This window comes from Corvus kubaryi, unplaced genomic scaffold, assembly GCF_017639235.1.
Source record: "Corvus kubaryi isolate FWS band 111438036 unplaced genomic scaffold, C.kubaryi_AGA036_p1.0 66, whole genome shotgun sequence".
In the NCBI taxonomy this organism is placed as follows: Eukaryota; Metazoa; Chordata; class Aves; order Passeriformes; family Corvidae; genus Corvus; species Corvus kubaryi.
This window is the reverse complement of record NW_024582054.1, coordinates 33,445,813-33,463,920: the sequence shown is the minus strand read 5'-3', so window position 1 is coordinate 33,463,920 and position 18,108 is coordinate 33,445,813. Positions and strand designations below refer to the sequence as shown.

General features: G+C 43.5%; 1 long non-coding RNA gene across 3 annotated transcripts in view; it reads right to left on the bottom strand.

Annotated features, from left to right (window-relative positions):
- The window catches only part of LOC121674034, a 112,560-nt gene that overhangs the window by 28,558 nt on the left and 65,894 nt on the right, over nucleotides 1–18,108 (bottom strand). For all 3 annotated transcript variants that reach the window (XR_006019415.1, XR_006019416.1, XR_006019417.1), the window contains 3 exons: nucleotides 13,379–17,725; nucleotides 2,666–2,735; nucleotides 890–971 (listed from right to left, as the gene is read on the bottom strand). This is a non-coding gene — a long non-coding RNA (uncharacterized LOC121674034). The remainder of the gene's footprint in view (nucleotides 1–889; nucleotides 972–2,665; nucleotides 2,736–13,378; nucleotides 17,726–18,108) is intronic.

Here is an 18,108-nt window from a genome sequence, read left to right as displayed (position 1 = left end):
GCTTGCCCACTGCGTCCCTGCAGCCCAGGAGAGTGGGATGGCCCCAAGGGCCACTGTGTCCCGTCCCTGTCAATGCCAGCCCATGGGCAGGAGCAGCTCAGCCCACCCAGCAGAGATCTCAGGGAGGCAGAGCTGTTCACCAGCTCCGTAGTAAAAGCTGATGTGGAACAGACTGCTCAGGGAAGTAGAGGTAGAATAGGGAGAGTCACGATCCCTAGAAGCGTTCAAAAGATGTGTGGATGTGGCACTTGGGGACATGGGTTAGTGGTGGGCTTGGCAGTGCTGGGTTAGCAGTTGCACTCAATGAGCTTACAGGGCTTTTCCAACCTTAATGACTCTATGGTTCTATAAACTTCTGGATGACTGATTTCATCCACGGTCCAGCATAGTCCTCTCAGGCATCTGATCATAGGAATTGTGATACAGAAGAAAAATGGGACTCTCACCCTCTCTGCAGAGCCACATCCTTCACAACCCTAAGGAACAAATCTCTTTTATAACCCACACGTAAATAAGGGTACAATGATGAGGGAGAGGAATGATGCAGAATAACTTGCATCTGGTATTGGTTTGGAGCTTATCTCTGCACTTCCAGCTTGAGGGGACACAGTGTACCCCCATCCTGCCCCATTTTTATAAGTTGCTCAAACCAGCAACCACCCCAGCAAAGCTCTGGGAAATGTACGAAGTAGTTCTGTCCTTGAAATCCGACCTGAATTTTTACTAAAAAGTTAGCAATTCCAATAAAAGAACAGGGGCACAAAATCAAACTATTTTTAACACATCTGTCTACAGTTAAGCAACATTGTTTTTCTTTGTGAGAATTAGTAACATCAGAAAAGTTGGAGAGCCTTGCTGGGGCTGAGGTATTACAGGGCATCTTGTATACCTTGGCATTGTGTGGCTTTCCAGGACATCATTTTAACACTTCACAAATCAGGCTTTATGGACATTCTTCTCTCATAAATCCACTGCAAAGCAAACACAGAAATTATATGTTACACGTAGCCAGGTAAACTGCACGGAAGATCACCAGCGAGCAGAGCATTTTTAAAATGTATAAAAACCATAAAGTATTTTTGGTGTTTTATGATGGCAACATTTCTTTTAGGGCCTGATCCAGCCTTCTTTGAAGTCAAATGGAGTCTTTCCATTGACATCAGAGGGTGTGGGATTTGTCTCACAGCAACTTACACCAATGAGAACAATATTTTGCTCTGAAGTCATTACTTTCTGCCATGGATGTTTGGAAAACAGCTCGTCACCTGACAATACACCCTGAAGGTACTGACAGTCCATGTGTTTTCATTATTTAAAAATGAGACTTGGTAACGGGCTCAGCTGTTTAGGGAAGGTAATATTTTTCTTAAGTACGCCTACCATAAAGTAAATTAGCAAAATCTTCTTCGAGCTGTAACTAAAACATAAGGGCACAGCTGCCCTGGAGGAGTAAAAGGGCTCTCAATGTAAACTCCGCTGATATCATCACCATCAGAAGGTCATAAAATTGATTGATTATAAATACAGTCCTCATTTGTTTACAGCTTGCATTTTTGGGTCCTGGGTAATTAGCACATTAACCATCCCTCGAAGTGAGCGCTTACAGGTGCTGCTCCCAGATAGCCAAAGTGGAAAACTGCACAAGAGCAGCCTAATTTTCCTTCCACAATTGCAGGATAGATGCATTAGGATGTAGGGGAGAAATGTCAGTTATGTGTTTAGCTACTTGATCACACCTACCCAGGAGCCAAGGGCGTAAGGGGGCATTAAAATGACCTCTTAATTTCCTTCAGCTCTAAGGTAGCACCCAAAAAATGAGAGACATGTCAGCAATGTGAGGGAGATCTCCTCTTTGGGAAGCCTGCGGCTGCCACAAGTCTTTTAAGATTCTTTTTCCCTCGGCACAAGCCAACAGAGGAAGATAAAGATCACCCTATTTGTGGTAACTGGTACTTAGTTCCTTTTAGTTACACTTAAAATAAACTCTCTTTGAGTTCTCCAAAGGTTTCAGCCTTCAGACACACCACTACCGAGCTGTAAGCCAGCCACCTTCCTCTCAGCCCCTCTTGGCTCCAAGTTCACGACTACTCTGTGCTCAGGGCATTAAACTTTAAAGTCACGTTTTATTTGTACAGCTGGATGCATCAGGTTTATGCTTATTGTCTAATTAGCCAACTAAACCACTTCTGAAAGGGTTTTAATGCTTTACCCCCAGTGAGATCTCTGAAGTGAGTGTGTGTTGAAATGCTAATGGAGACAAAGAATTCCTTTTTGTAGGAATTTGCAGTATTTTGGATACATCTCGTGGGCTAAATCTTCAACTGCTGTGGCTTGGTTGGAGTGAGGCAGGTTATTCCCAATTACAGACGTTGAAGGACTCCTGAAATGTAACAGGATGCCAGAGAAGCTATTCACTGATATTCTTGTTTTCAGATGGCTTAAAACTATGGCCAGGTTCCAGGTTTTTCCTATCTTCCACAGAAGTTTACTAGAAATGCCTCCTGCATGTGGGACAAGATAACAGCTACAGGATTCACCAAGCCACGAACAATTAAAGTATGCACTATCTGCCCTGACATTTACACAGTTTTACAGATTAATTCTTTCAAAACATTTCCACTGGCATCACCTGCTGCACAAGTAATTTGAAAAATCTCATACTTACGTTTTTTTCATCCATTAAACAAGAGTAGCAAGTGAGCAGAAAGTGAAGTGGCTGGCATAGCTGGTATCACCTGTGCATTAAAAAGGAGATCTTGCTTTACTTTTGGGGTATTTCTGTTAATGCTAACAGTGTTCCTAAACGGAAATACTTTGGAGAACTGCTTCTTCTGATGTATTTGTATAAGCTAGAGGAAAAAATCAACCTGAAAAGAGCCTCTGAACACTACAACATTGGCAGTAAATAGTGCTAATAACCCTTAATTACGGGCCTTATTTAATTCCTGTTTCCAAGTGCCATGAATGTAGCTAAATGAATGTGCTAAATGATAGCAAATTAGCTTTAAAAATGTTAATGGAAAGTTGCTTAGTGCTGAAGGCTGTTTTTTGCCCTTCTGGCAGGAGAGCAACTTCTCCATTAAGATTCCTCTCTAGCCCAATTGAATCCACAGATCACCCATTCAGTTTTTAGACCCTAACACCTCTACACATGCAGAGACCCATTTTCACTTTAAATCAAGAACATTTTAGTTGCTTTACTCCTCAGGTTGTTTCATTTATGGTTGGACTCGATGATCTTAAAGGTCTTTTCCAACCTAAAGAATTCTGTGATTCTGTGTTTTGGATGACTGAATCCTCCTGATACAGTTGTTTGATTTTGCACTAACTCAACACCCACCAGTATACACAACAGCCAACCCAAGCTTGGCTCCTTTCAGATCTGTTTTGAGTTCAAGGTGGCAAAATTTCCCTATAAAGTTTATCCAAAGAGAAACATGACAAACATTACAGGTGCAGAATACAATGCAGTGCTCCCTTGGTCTGATAAAATTTAGCATTTCACAGTGTTCCTGCGTCCTGGGCATGACGCCTCCTTGTAAAACTGTCTCATGACCAAACCACAGAAGAGAAGATCAAGCAAATGATTCAATTTCTAACATTTGAAATCTCTGGTTTTTTTTACACTCAAGCCAGTTGCCCAGCTGAGCCCATAAACACAAATGCAGTGGAAAATATGATGTGCTTGGTCAGACGGTGTTCCTGTAACAGCGATGACCCAGCAACATGAGCACAGCAATTTTTCTAGCTGCAAGTGATAATCTTTATTGAACTGATTTGTACAAAGAAGAGCAAAAATTAATCACAGAATATCCTGAGCTGGAAGGGACACACAAGGATCATCCAGCCCAACCCTTGGCCCTCCTCAGGACCATCCCCAAGAATCCCACCATGTGTCTGAGGCATCATCCAAATGCTCCTGGAGCTCTGGCAGGTTTGGTGCTGAGGCCATTCCCTGGGGAACATTCCCTGTTCAGTGTCCAACCACCCTCTGGGGGAAGAACCTTGTCAAGAGGAAGAGCTTCTGTTCCTAAGACTGTCCATCGCCCCACCTGCACACCTGCATCACTTGTGCTAATATTATTCCTCCTTACAAATTTAGCTTCAGATCTGATCTTTGCAAGAAGTAAGTGAAACAGGAGATAAGAGACAACAACATCTCTCCCCACCACCCCCCCCTCCCCCCCCCCCCCCCCCAAACCTTATCTTTGCAAAAAGAAACCCAGACCAAACTTGCAAGTTATGCCAGAAATGTCTCTGGCTATTCTGAAATGTTTTGCTGCCATTCCCCATCATTTGTTTTTTTCACACTGCTGTCCCGCTGCACTTTGAGGCTGGATGATCACTTAATGTAAATTGTCACCGGCACCCAAGTCATTGACTTGAGTTGGTTTGTTGCAGTTAAGAATCTAGTTCCTGATAGCTCGGCTTTGGCAAAGAAAGGGCTGAACTGTGTTTTGCAAACAAGCAACACAGTGAACTTCATTCTGTTTCTCTGTTCGTGAACCAGCATTGGTTTGGTAAGAGATATTTGTTATTCAAGTACTTGTTGGACAGTTTGGATCAACAATGGCTCATTCCAGAAACAGTTCATTTCAATTTCTTGCTGCTCATGGGGTGAGAACTGTCACCTAAATCAGATGGTACTGATGCTAATCTTTGAGGGGATGAGTAAGCCTTTTAAAAATAGGAGAACAAAGACTGATGAAGAACAAATATACTTGTTCACATGTAAATGCAAGTAAACAATTCCCAAACTAGCCTGCAAATAAAAATCTGTCCAGGCATAAACAGAGAGTTATCAAGGACACTGACAGCCTCAGTCTGGCAAGCCCAGGTGGAGTAAAAACTATCAGCGTTGAAGGGATGGTTATAGCCACTCTAATTAACTTGTGTCTCAATGGCAACAGGATTTCAACCTCTAATTCCTCCACTGACCCCACTAAACTGTGGCTGAATTACAGTATCCTCCCTGCACAGCTATTTAGGCTTTCAGTGATGAAGCATTCAAGGCATCCCTTAGTAAAATGCAGCAATGCTTCATTACTCAGTGTTGCTATTTGCTTACATTTTGCTGTTCAGAAACAATCCTAGCCAGGTTCCCACCTATCAGTTCATGATATTTCTTTCACTGCTGGATTAAAAATCACCACTGGTACCTTTATGTGATGCACACATTGCAGTCAAGTACACTCTTCACCTCCTCTTTCAACACTCACAGTGACTGTCTCACAGTACTCAACCATCAACTATCTCTAAACATTGGAGAGTTGAGGTGAACTTCAGGAAAAATATCAAATAAAGGTTGAACTTCCTATGAATTTCTTAGGGGGAATCAGGATGAAAACATCAGGATGTCCCTACACTGTATAGTGGTGTGTGCAGGGTTTTCTCACACCTTTTTGATGCAGGCACAGATAGAAAAACAAGGGATTTTTCAAAGCTCTGCCACTTTAACTGCCTGTTTAAAATGTCTCTTCAGATCCTGCAACTTCACTTACTACTCTGCATTGCTTCTCTGCTGACACCACGCTCAGGACAGTCTCCTTGGCTTGAATATCTGCACAGCCAGCCAAGCCAAACTGACTTCAGAACATTTTATGAAAATGTTAATATTGCTTTGTTACCTTACCAGGCAGATGTGAAGCCATTCCCAGTTGGATTTCGACATCCCAGTGCTGGTGGGTCAGTGCCTATGGCTTCGCAGAGCCTTATGGAGCTCCTCATTAGAGCACTGTTAGAGTGATGTTATTGCAAAGAGGATTTCTACATGCCATCACTGCAGCTCTCACCTCATCACCAGCCAAATGAAGGAACAAGGAAAAATACTAAAAGAAGGAACTAAAAGTGAGCTGGAATTAATTTCATTGAAATAAATATTTTTGTATAATCAGCCGTACAAGCTAAGCTGTTACTGCATCACCCAGGAATGAAGGTTCACTTCTCCAAGATGCAGACTTTTCCTGTGGATTGTTCTGAACCCATCAGGATCCCACATCCTCACCATATTTTCTCTTTGGAAGTAGCATAAAGAACTTATTCTACAACTTGGGCCATATATAAAAAGCTCCTGAGCACTAGGTTATCTCAAAAGTGGAAATCAAAGTTTCATAAATGGCTTATCAGATACAAAGATTAAATTTTATCTCCAGATAACCACGGGGTGCTCAAATTCCCCTTTGAATTCCACATCAGATACCTCACTTAAACTACCAGAATTACCAGAAATTACTAAATCATACAATCACCATAGATTGGTTTGGGTTGGAAGGAACCTTAAAGATTGTCCAGTTCCAAACCCCTGCCGTGGGGAGGGATGCCACTCAGATCAGGTTGCTCAGGATCCCATCCAAATCACCTTTTCATTAACATTTGAAAACAGGGCCTACTCCTAAAGAGGAGCTTTCAGCTGGTACAAACCAGATTATCTGCACAGATACCAAAGGGCCACAGCAATTTGTAGCACTGGAGAATCTGTCCTGCCCAAATTCAGGGAGCTCCTACAGAGCTCTCACGAAGACCAGCAGTGATGTATAATATACAGATATCAGGAAACCATCTGGGAATTCCCCACTGTGCCCCTTGACCGCAAAGGTTACCCTGTCTTGGTTTAATTTAGCTGGTTGTGGTCTGCCCCGTGCAGGGAGAGCACATCCTTCTAAAGACATTAGTGACTCACAGCCGGAACCAACCATTGTTGAGAGAATTTGTTGTTTGTCAGGGGAAGCAGAGAAAAAGTTTTGCCAAGTACTTCCTTTGGTAACATCTTATACATTTTAATGTCACAGCTGCTGCCAAGGTAAGCAAGGTAATGTCCCCATAATGAGTTACAGCTAAAGAAGTGCATCCAAATCACAAGAGTGCCCTTGAGCTGTCCCAAGGAGCTGCTGCCTCGCTGTCCCTCCCTCAGGCATCCCAGTCCTCTGCACGTGTCCCCACAACTGATCCATATGAATCCAGCGGTTGATAAACACATTCCAGCAAGTGGCAGGAGCAGGCTCTTCTCAGGGCAGAACTGAAGAAACGGAGCGGCTCTGGCAGTAGTAATTCTCAGGAATGTGCTTCCTACACGTTTGGTTTTTAATTACAACAGAGACAATTAATGGCTTCAAGAAAAAAAAGGAAAGAAATTAGATTTGTGGACGTATAGTATCACAGCCTTGAGGGATAATTAAATGAACAAAATCCGCTGTAGGAGGGAGAGTGCCCAGTCCTGCTTGTGGGAGAGGAAAGTCACCGAGCTCTGCTCCCTTAGCACTGCTGGTTTGCACTTCAGTATCTGAACCATCTCAAAGTGAGTCACCTGTGTAAGGTCCACAACAGCACTTTGTTTCCCAAATTGCTCCCTAGATCTGCATCAGCATTGTGACTCTGTGTCAGGGCCCTGAGGGCACTCCTGGCCCCTACGCTGGGTTTCCCTCCACACCCCTGCCCAGGAGCTCAGCCCAAGGCCATCAGTCCCAGCCTGAGCTAAGCCTGCAGGTTCAAGCCATCCTAACCAGAAAACAGCCTGCGTTGTTCCTCATGCCACCGGTCTGAGCATCAGAGCAAGTGTGACCCCTGGAACAGGCAGCTGGAGGAAGGAGAGGAGAAGATAGTGCTCAGGTGGAAGGCGATGAGAAGATGGTGCTCAGGTGGCAACTCAGCTCACCCCACCTCCGTGGAGCTGAGTTTCTCTTCCCTGAGACCTCAAGGAGGAGAAAATCACATATGGAGCTTTTAGGCTGTGGCGTTTTTCCCACAGATAGAAAAACAGATCTAGAAAGCTTATTCTGGGTTAAGACACTTAATTTAAAACACAGATTAATTTGGGGGATATATCTCCCAGGCATGAATTCTATCACTAGTCCAGCTTTTCCCAAAAAACTTCATAGAAAATCATCCATGAGAAACAGCTTCTTGCACCCATCTCACTTCGGTAACTTCACAAAAGCAATAAGAATTATAGAAAAACCCGCACAGACAGCATTTCCCAGACTTGCACGTGCACATTCACAATTTGCTTTGACATCAGGCTCGAGTTTCCCTGAAGCAATCATCGATGTTTCAGGTCTCAATTTTTCATTGCCCACTTTGGGGCCTGACTCTCAAAGAACAAAGAACTTCCTGAAAATCAGTTCCTGACATTATGGGCCGGTTGTTAATTAGAGACGAAGGTGCCTACATGAGGCATTTCATTTGAACATATTTGCTGACACACTCTGAGCCATCGACTTCCTCCTCACCCATCAACGGCACAACACACAGAGCTGACTTGTGCATCACCCAGGAGCTGATAGGAGCTTCCAAAATTAAAATAAAACTTTGGAAATTATTTTTCTGGTAAGTGCATTGAAGGCCTGCCTGCTACTGATGTCAATAAGATTTATTTACTTTGTTGGTGGGCAAGATGAGTTCTGAAAGAGCAACTCTAATGAAAATTGCCCGGGCATTTAAGTGACATTTTGGCAAAACACCATGGAAACATTTGGTCACATCCTCACAATGCTTAATTTCTTCCTTAAATGTGCTTTTTAATATGTCACAGTTGTTAAATTCGTAACAAAAATTCCCTTGAGACTAAACAACAGTGCTTGGTATGTGAAAAATCAACAATACATTTACACCAGTAAACCAAGAGGAAATCTTAAATAAATGTATCATTGAGTATCAGTGATGTGACCTTTATGAAATCTGACCATTCTGTGGACTGATTTTAGCAGCAGGATGTCCTAAATAAACTCAACTGGAACATATATTATCATACTCATTTCAGTTGTGACATAACTACCCAGATTTGCTTCTTCTGATGGGTTTATTGCTGTCAGTCAAACATCACTGTATGGGGGGGCAACTAAGCACTTAAATTCATTTTTAAACATTCATTATTTTTAAATGACCAGCATCCTAGAATCAAATCTTGAAATGTATGGACACGTCCAGCTATTTTTGATGGGAGGGAAGAGGAGTGGAGATTTCTATGCAAAATGACTCAGATAAATTCCTGCTAAACCTGGTGTGAAATTTGACTGCTGGGGTATTCCCTGCTGTTTCTGCCTTCGTGGGCTCTGCAATAAAAGTTTCTGCGTGGTCTAGTGGAAGGTGTCCCTGCCCATGGCAGGGGGTTGGAAAGAGATGGTCTTTAAGGTCCCTTCTAACACAAACTGCTCTGAGATTCCATGGTTCTGTTCTTGCTGCCCTAACTTTCCTTGTGTAGGACTTACACTGCATTATATAAATCCTCAGAAAAAGTAATTAACAACTTAATTTATTTGTTGTGCAAAGTGTTGAGGCCATTTCTAGGTGCTGTGGACATGCTAAAACCCGTTTATTTCCCAGCCAGTATAAACAGATTTCAGTGCATCTGCATCTCCCTCCAGGACTAAGGGCTGTAGTCCCATTTTAGTGGGATTTTTCTTATACAGAGCACTCACTGTGTGCTGGTGTGGCAGCAGGACCATTCAGAATAGGAACTGACCCTTTGCTTTTTCCTTTTAAAGGAAAATCAGCCCATTTTGGATCCTGGTTTCTAGGGCAGAAATCCCATAGTGCTTTTAGCCTTGAGCATTTACTCAGACATCCTTTTGGCTTCAGTAAGAACACAAACAGCAGCACAATTTAACAGACACACCAGTGCACTGGGATTCAGAAGTTCAGGAATCAGCTCTGCTGCTAACCGTGGCCACCTGCTTTACCTCTCAGTGCTCCTGCTCCTCTCCCACTCTGTCTGCCTTGTCTATTTGAACTGCAGGCTCCTTAATGCAAATACCATCTTCCTCTAACAGTATTGAGTGCCCAGCACTGGAGCATTGACCTCTTTTGGGATTATCAAACATCTGTACTATAACAAGTAAGAGCACAGAGACAGTCCTTGCCTCTTGGCTTTACTAATAGATGTGGGTATTTCAGCCACGACCTATGAGCCCTGTGCTCTCCAGCTTTGTTATCTCTAATTACTTATCTGCTAAAGTTGTTCCCTTCTGCACAGCATAATCCATTAACCCATTGCTCTGTGTTATTCCCTGACACTGCATTCAGAGGATGTTAGTACAGTTGTAAATTCAATCATTCCACACTATCAAAAATGCACAGGTCAAACTTAGGCCCCTGCCTTAAGCTCCCAGAGCACAGGCCATGATGAACACACCTTCTTTCTATGCTCAGTCCATATTTTTTCACACTGGCATTAGGCATGCTCTTTATGGATAGCAGAGGTGGAGAGGAACTCAGATATGGTGGGATGGTGTGCCCCTGGCTCTAGGTCTCATTCCAGCCTGGGGACAAATAGGCATGGATCTGCCCACAGTTGTCCCAAAGTCTGACTCCGTTCAATCTTGTTTGAGAACCACCTGTAGCTTTCATGCCAGTGCTGGTCTCCTCTCAGAGTCAATGCCCTTGAGTTCCCATTTTCACACCCACACTTCCCTTTATAACACTTTGTCTCCTTTTGCCTGGCCAGCAAGTCCCCACTCCTTGTCCAATAAATGTCCCTCTCCACACAGAGTGTTTCACTGTCCCTGCTTCCTCCTCCTCTTCTCTATCACCACAGATGATTGTTTCTGTCCCATACATTCCTGATTTTATTAACCCCACCCAATTTTCTGTCTCAAGCTCTGTCTCTCCTTTCCCAGACAACTGGCTCTATCCCTTTACTTGTACCCACTCTCAGTTTCCCTTGACTCATTATTTTCAATCCCTCTGTAAGTCCTGTGCAGTTTCCTCATGCTGTTTCTTTAAGCATAACCTTGGAAAACTCCTTGCTCCCATCTTCCCTTTCCCCAGTCCTTGCACTAGTCCTGGTCTCCTCTGAATTTAAGTCATAGATTCCTCCTCTACATTTTCTGGCATTTGATGACCCAGGAAAGAAGAGAACAAAGGGAACAAGCTCTAAAGCCAACCTACATCTGAGGGGAGATCTGAGGGGAAACCTCATGGTAGGTGCAGCTTCCTCACAAGGGACAGTGGAGGGGAAGCTCCGATCTCTGCTCTCTGGTGATCGGTGACAGGACCTGAGGGAATGGCTGGAGCTGTGCCAGGGGAGGTTTAGCTTGGATTTCAGGACAAGGCTCTTCCCTCAGAGGGTGCTGGGCCCTGCCCAGGCTCCCCAGGGAATGGGCACGGCCCCGAGGCTGCCAGAGCTGCAGGAGCGTTTGGACAGCGCTGCCAGGGATGCCCAGGGTGGGGTTGTTGGGGTGTCCGTGCAGGGCCAGGAAATCACTTTAATTGCAGTGGTGATAGCTTGATTGGAATTCTGCCCATTTACCACCAAAACTGTACATGAATTTTAAAATCATATTTAGAAATGTGACTTCAGTTGGGAAGTTCTTAATTTTTTTAATATATGTGTTTTACAAAAGGGGGGATAGGTTTAAGAAAAAATGGAAGTTGGAAGATTTCCCACTGGGAGATAAAGGCTGTGTTTTTTTATGATAGCATCTCTCAATTGCGGTTCCCAGGCTAAGTCAGGAGAGGCTTCTTCCAGAAGGGACTTCCCACATGTGTAAACTCTCCTCATCCAAATATTATCATGTGCTACAGCAGTAGCCAGCTAAGATATTAGAAATATTAGATATTAGGAGAAGGTTCTTCCCCCAGAGGGTGGTTGGGCACTGCCCAGGCTCCCCAGGCAATGGTCACAGCCCCAAGGCTGCCAGAGCTGCAGGAGCATTTGGACAATGCTGCCAGGGATGCCCAGGGTGGGATTGTTGGGGTGTCTGTGCAGGGCCAGGAGCTGTACTGAATGATCCTGGTGGGTCCCCTTCCAGCTCAGGATATTCCATGATTCTGTGCATCCCCCTCCTAGCACTCTGGACTGTGGTTATGTTTGGAGCAGGCAAACCCCATCAAGATTTCAGCTGATTCCCCACTGCGCACACACAGACTCAGATCTTCCCCTCTTGTGATTTGCCAAGGTAAGACAGATTTGTATTGGTACAGCAAAAATACAACATCCCTGGAAGCAGCAGGATAAATACACTGTGAAGAAATGATGTAAGAAAAGCTTTTTGCTGTTCTTCTGAATGAAATTCCTGTACTCAGTCACCAAAAGAGTACCTGCTGCTTCTGGGCAGATATTTTAAGGCACTTGATTCATTAATTGCACTTCACCTGATAAGTTTCTGGGCCAGTACCAAAAATAACTGTATTCTCTGCTCAGACATATTTTGAATGGTGCCATGTGATGATGGGGGGGAAGGGAGAACATGCAATCCTGTAACCTTCAAAGCTCAAAGTTCTCATTAACCAGCACTAAATGTCAGAGCCTTTCTAGCTGAACCTGGCAAAGTTATCAAGAGAGTTTCAAACTAGGACTCCTAAAGGAACAAACCCACTTAATGTTTGCCCACATCACCTCTGCTGGCCATGGGTGTCTTTGATCTATTTCTGTGAACACGATAAAAGGCAGCATGTCCCCAGCCAAAGCAATACCTTTCTCAACTGGATGGATTTCCAGTATTCCAGAAACTACTACAGAAACTATTTACAAGAGCATGGAGTGACAGGGGGACAAGGGGGAATGGCTTCAAGCTGTCCAAGAGTAGGTTTAGATTAGATGTTAGGAAGGAATTCTTGGCTGTGAGGGTGGTGAGGCCCTGGCACAGGGTGCCCAGAGAAGCTGCGGCTGCCCCTGGATCCCTGGAAGTGTTCCAGGCCAGGTTGGACGGGGCTTGGAGCAACCTGGGGTAGTGGAAGGGGTCCCTGCCCATGGCAGGGGGTAGAACTGGATGCTCTTTAAGGTTCTTTTCAACCCGAACCAGTCTGGGACTCTATGATTCTATGAAACACACGGCACCCAGTGGCCTAATCATGCTGCACTGATCTTCCCATGACAGAGAGACACCAGCACCTTCCCTCTCTACCTGTTCTCAAGACAGTGGATCACATCTCTAGAAAACAAAGATCAGAAGAAATCTAGCTGCAACAGCCCAGCCCATCCACTGTGCAGGTGGCAAATTCCCCCAGGAGTCAGTCAGACAATGCTACTGCTCATTAGGGCTGGGTGGGACAGGAGAAATGGGAATAGACATTTCCCTTCATTCATCAAACTGGAACAAGACTGAGAGTTCTGAAAAAAACAAGCACTTGGCACAGGCAATGACTGGGGACAAATCAGGAGAGACTTTGATCATTAAAAGTGCAAAGAATGAAGGTTAAGAAGCAGTTGTTACATAAAGGGGATTCTTTAGTTACAGGAATGTTTGATCCGATTCGCAGCTAAGGATGTGTACCCATTTTAAACGGAAAATCCTTTAGCTTTGGTATGAATTTATCTATCCTGCCAGACAAATTGCTCATATCAAACTCATTTGGATGTTCAGCCATTGAAAACACAGTTAAAGCATGTCCCTTAATTAGAAATCCCATGGAAATGAAAACAATCCTCTCTGGCATCACTTACTCTGGATGGTAAGTTGGACTTATCATCTGGCACGGCCTCCTTCCTGTTTGCGTGGGTGGATTGAGGCAGACAAGGAATTCTGCTCCTCTTCCAACAGCCCTCGGAGACAAGCAACCTCCCATGCCAAGGTTTCATCTCCCACAAGTGTCTCGCTGCAAATAGGTCTGGGAGACACGATGAGCTTCTCAGATTAGAGGTGGATGGGACAGGCGTCTTCTGCTCAGTAGGGACCAAGGGAAGCTTAGCTCAATGTTTTAATGGATAAATCTATTTTAAATCTGTTTCATTTCACTAGATAGGAGTCTCTTTGATGGGGCTGAATTTATTTTCCAGAAAAATATCTTCAGTCATTTGCTAGTAAAAACAATATAACTCACTTATTACCTTCTGCTCCTGGAAAGATGAGGTAACCCGGCCGTATCCACCGTTCCAACCATTTTACTGCTGTCTTCTATTATTAAATATGTTGTTCAAAGTCCCATGTCCCACCAGCTTGTTATTATATAAAAATTTCAAGCTCATTAAAAATTAAAAGAGGTCTCTAATCCTTACAGTCATGAAGAAAATCTTAAAAGATTAATCCCAAAGGTTAAAAAGCAAAAGGTAGATTTTACCTTTGAGTACCTGCCTACAGTCAACCAATGCATCAATTAACTTTGGGATATATTAAGATCTTTCTAATTTGAAGTCTTTAATTCAAGGTGGAATAACATCTTGAATGAAATGGTCCTGTTAGGCAGTAGGTGGTCTGCAGGGCTTTTGAGCTCGACTCAGGAATCACACAGTGAAATTCTCCAGCTTGTATTCCTCAGATCACAATTGAGAACCACTCCCAGGGACATCAGACTATTCACTGATGGGAAGAGAACCCAAAATGCTCTGGTTTTGTTCTTGTGGTGACAAATTCATGAGCTTTTGATGTTAAGCACTGGCAATGTTGATGCACTGCATCCAATTTCTTTGAAAACTTGCTTTGTTTATGGTCCCTTTTTATAGGACATTTCTCACTCTATAAGAAACAGATCCTGAGCTCTCATCCAGCATGGCCAGTTCACTTGAGATGAACTACATCAGGATTTTACCTAAAGTAGATCTAACAATTTCTCCTCTCTTTCAGGAAGAGCTTCTGAAGGGGTTACCAGATCAAAGGGCACTTGACCTCATCCCTCAAATTTCCCAGGTTTTGCAAAAGTTACAGACCAGCATCACAAAGCCTTGGTAGGAATTTCCTCTTATCCCACAAAAGGCCCTGAGGAGACTAAAGAAGTGACATAATCCTGTTCTACATGGACTCCACATAAGCAGGTTAAGAGGTGCGAAGAAAAATCATACAGAAGGGAAACTGCCTGTGCCAATCTTTCTCTGGGAAAGCTACTTCTGCTGTGGGACTAGTTCAACAAGTCTGGAGTGGTTCTGTTCCTTTTCCATCACTTTCCCCACCAAGAAGTTCCCCATTTCTTGGCTAAGCTACCCAGGACAGAGGCCGAGGAGAGGAGATTGACTGCTAGAAGCAATAAAAATAAGAGCAGGGTATTAAATAAGGCATTGCTGTAGAGTAATAGGGAGGGTGGAAAGGAATGGGCTCATGCATATTACAGTCCTATAAAAGAAAGAATTCTTAAATTAGTATTAAAGAGGGCTGAGTTACAGCATGAGAAAACTAGTTTAATCACCTATTGTGCAGCTGTAGTTAATTTTGTACAGATTTTACAGACATCCCAGCTATCATACAATGCTCTGTGCAATCACTGTGGGTGACACTCCACTTTTATCACAAGTCCTGTTAATGATGTCATTACTTGGGCAAGTCTTCCATCAACTTCAGTTAGATGTTTCCTTAAGTAGGACCCGAGGTCAGATAACACCTGATGAATATACATGGCAGGAGGACAAATCTGCTTCCTGACTGCACAGAAGAGAAACACATGGTATGTGGGGATACTGAAATACACACACATGCTTTCCACCCGGGCAATCTCATCAGGATTAGCTCCAACCATCTTGGTAACAAACCTTTAAAGCCCCTCTGGTGAGGGGTGTCTCCATGGGAAAGTCATATAATAGTCTAAAGCTCACTGAAATTCTAGTCCTTGCTTGGGAATGTAAATGACTTTCTACAGATTGGGTTTGAAAATACTTCATTAACAGCTGATTGATCTCACTACATCTAAGTCATGACCGAGTGATCAGAAAGCTGTTTCTGATGGCCACCTGAAAATCTAACAAACAGGGAGCTTGATGGCTAAACAAGCAATTAGCAGTGCCAAACTAGATGATTAGTTATCAATCAGCTCAACTGCTGATGTTCATCAGACACTTTAAAGGGTAGCAGCAAGCTAACTGGAAAACTATCCTTAATCACTTATCAGTTTGCTAAATCATGGAGAGCCAAATGACCTCAACAAGTTGTTCATTAAATCCTAAGAAAGCCCAATCTCTCTTCACGGTGTTTTTAAATCTCCAGGCATCATGTGAAGTGTGTCTTATCCTGACAGGGACATCCCCCGCACATGCAGGAAAGAAAAAGAAAAAGAAGATAAGAGTAATATTTAGTGTAACTTAGTGAAAAGCCAACTTTTCACTTGCCAGACAACTCATACCCTTAGAAATTAAACTACAGACAGCCCACGTGCCCAGGCCACCTGTAGCAGGTTCACCAGCATAGGGAGTTACACAGAGCTTCCAGCACTGCAAACACATGCAGATCTTGGAACAACACGGATTCTTTCCATCTCCTGCCTCAAGGGAGAGAAAGGATGAGGATTAGACCTCCTGGGGCTGCAGAGCCCAAAGTCTGGGAAGGGGTTAATCTGGCAGCCCCAGCTTGTCCCCAGGACCTGAAAAGAAAGAAGGAGCACTAAGGAGTGGGGGATGAGAGAATTTGCACCCAGCCAGCGAATCCACACATCTTCTCTTTGCAACCACAGGAATGACTTGCAGGCTGCACACTTAAAAATACCTTAGTTTCTGCTTAGTTTGGGATTGAATATGAAGATTCCTTCCATTACAATGGCTATTGCAACAGACTCCTTGCTTTCTGTCACTGCTGGACTACAACATTGTCACTGAGCTTCATGAAATTAAGGCCATGCAGACCCTGGAACAGGCTGTGCGTTGAGGTAACTCCTTTCCTTTCCCTGACTTTAAAGCCTGGTGAAAGCACTTGCACTTGGTGTGTTACTGCACCTGCTGTCCCCAGATTTCAGCACACACTGCCAAAGGAAGGCCAGCCCTGTCCCCAGGGTACTGATGGGAAATTGCAAAAGGAATCACTGATGTCACCATTTCTGATGTGGGAATCTATCGTAAACACACTCCCTTGCAAAACGAAAACTTCTCCAGAAGAAGAAAGGAAATTCTGCTCCTTGGGAAAAAAATGTCAGATGACTTGGGTTACAATAGTTAACTTTCCTTATGGCCATAGAAAAAACAGTTCCTGGCTTGATTGGAATCGTCCATATGCGCTGATATGCGTTAATGTTAAATCACTGCTTGGTTGAGCCTCTCCTGGTGACCTGGAGTAAAAGTGGAAACCATTTCACTTCTTCCTTTGATTTTCATTGCTGTTCTTCTATGAATTGCTTCAAACATAGAGCCAGGCTTTTCCTGACCTTTGAACACATTGCTGTAGCTACTTCTTTCCATTGGTCTCTTAAGTATTAGGAAGAAACCAGCTAAGATTCAGAAGCATTTGTAGTTGCAATACTTTTGTATTCTCCAGACCCAGGGCTTCTGGTTCCTGATGTCTTTTGGTTCTGTGACTTTCCATCTGCTGAGTAAGTACATGTCAAAGGACTGGTATTTCTGCCCCTGTGTGTTTGAAGTGCCACGATCCTGACAGTTGTGCAGCAGATGGGTTCAGTGACACAGCAAATGCTGCAACCACTGAGGAAAGTCTGTGCTCCTGGGTGGAAAGCTCTCCTTACCAGGCAAGTGAATGTCAGGTTTTATGTTGTTCTTCCACCTATCCAAGCTGATCCCCTTCAGCCCTTGTGGTGAGGTTCCCAAATAGGTATGAATGATGAACAATCACAAGTCTGTCAACACATATTTCTAATCTGATAAGAAATTTTGAAAATGCCAATCTGTGTAGCTAATTTTTATTCGCTCTTCCAGCTGCTGCTTCCTCCCCTGTTCTCTTCTCATGAATACTCAGCATGTTCTTTATTTAAGGACTACCATGATCACAGCCTCTGAGGTTAGTACCTGCAGACTCCTTTCCTGTTCTTTCAGTCATCAGCCTTCCCATTGACAGAGTAGAAAAGCAGTAAGATAAGGTTTGCTTGGCTTTAGCAATCTTCTAGTCTTTGGGAGTTATCTGGATGTTCCCAGTACAGCCTATCAGAGCTGCAAACACAGAGAGGAAGCAGTTGTACAATTTTATAAGTACAATTTGGACAATGAAACAAAAATACCTAGAGACAACAGTAAAAGCAAGAGCCACGAGATCAGCTTATTGCCCTGTGTTTTTGGGAAGCAGGGAGGCATAAACCTCCTAAATTTTATCCTTGCCATTGTACTGAGGCATTCACATAAACACATATAAGAAGATTAAAGTTAATCATAAAAATTGTTGGTTATCTCCTTAATAGTTAGGCAATTTCCTTAAAAGGAAATAAAGGAAATGCATTTTATTATATTGACAAGAGTCGGAAATTTTAAAAGAAAGTTAATTTCCATGCATCTCAATGACAACCTAACAGCAGGGGATGGAAGGAACCTCAAATTTG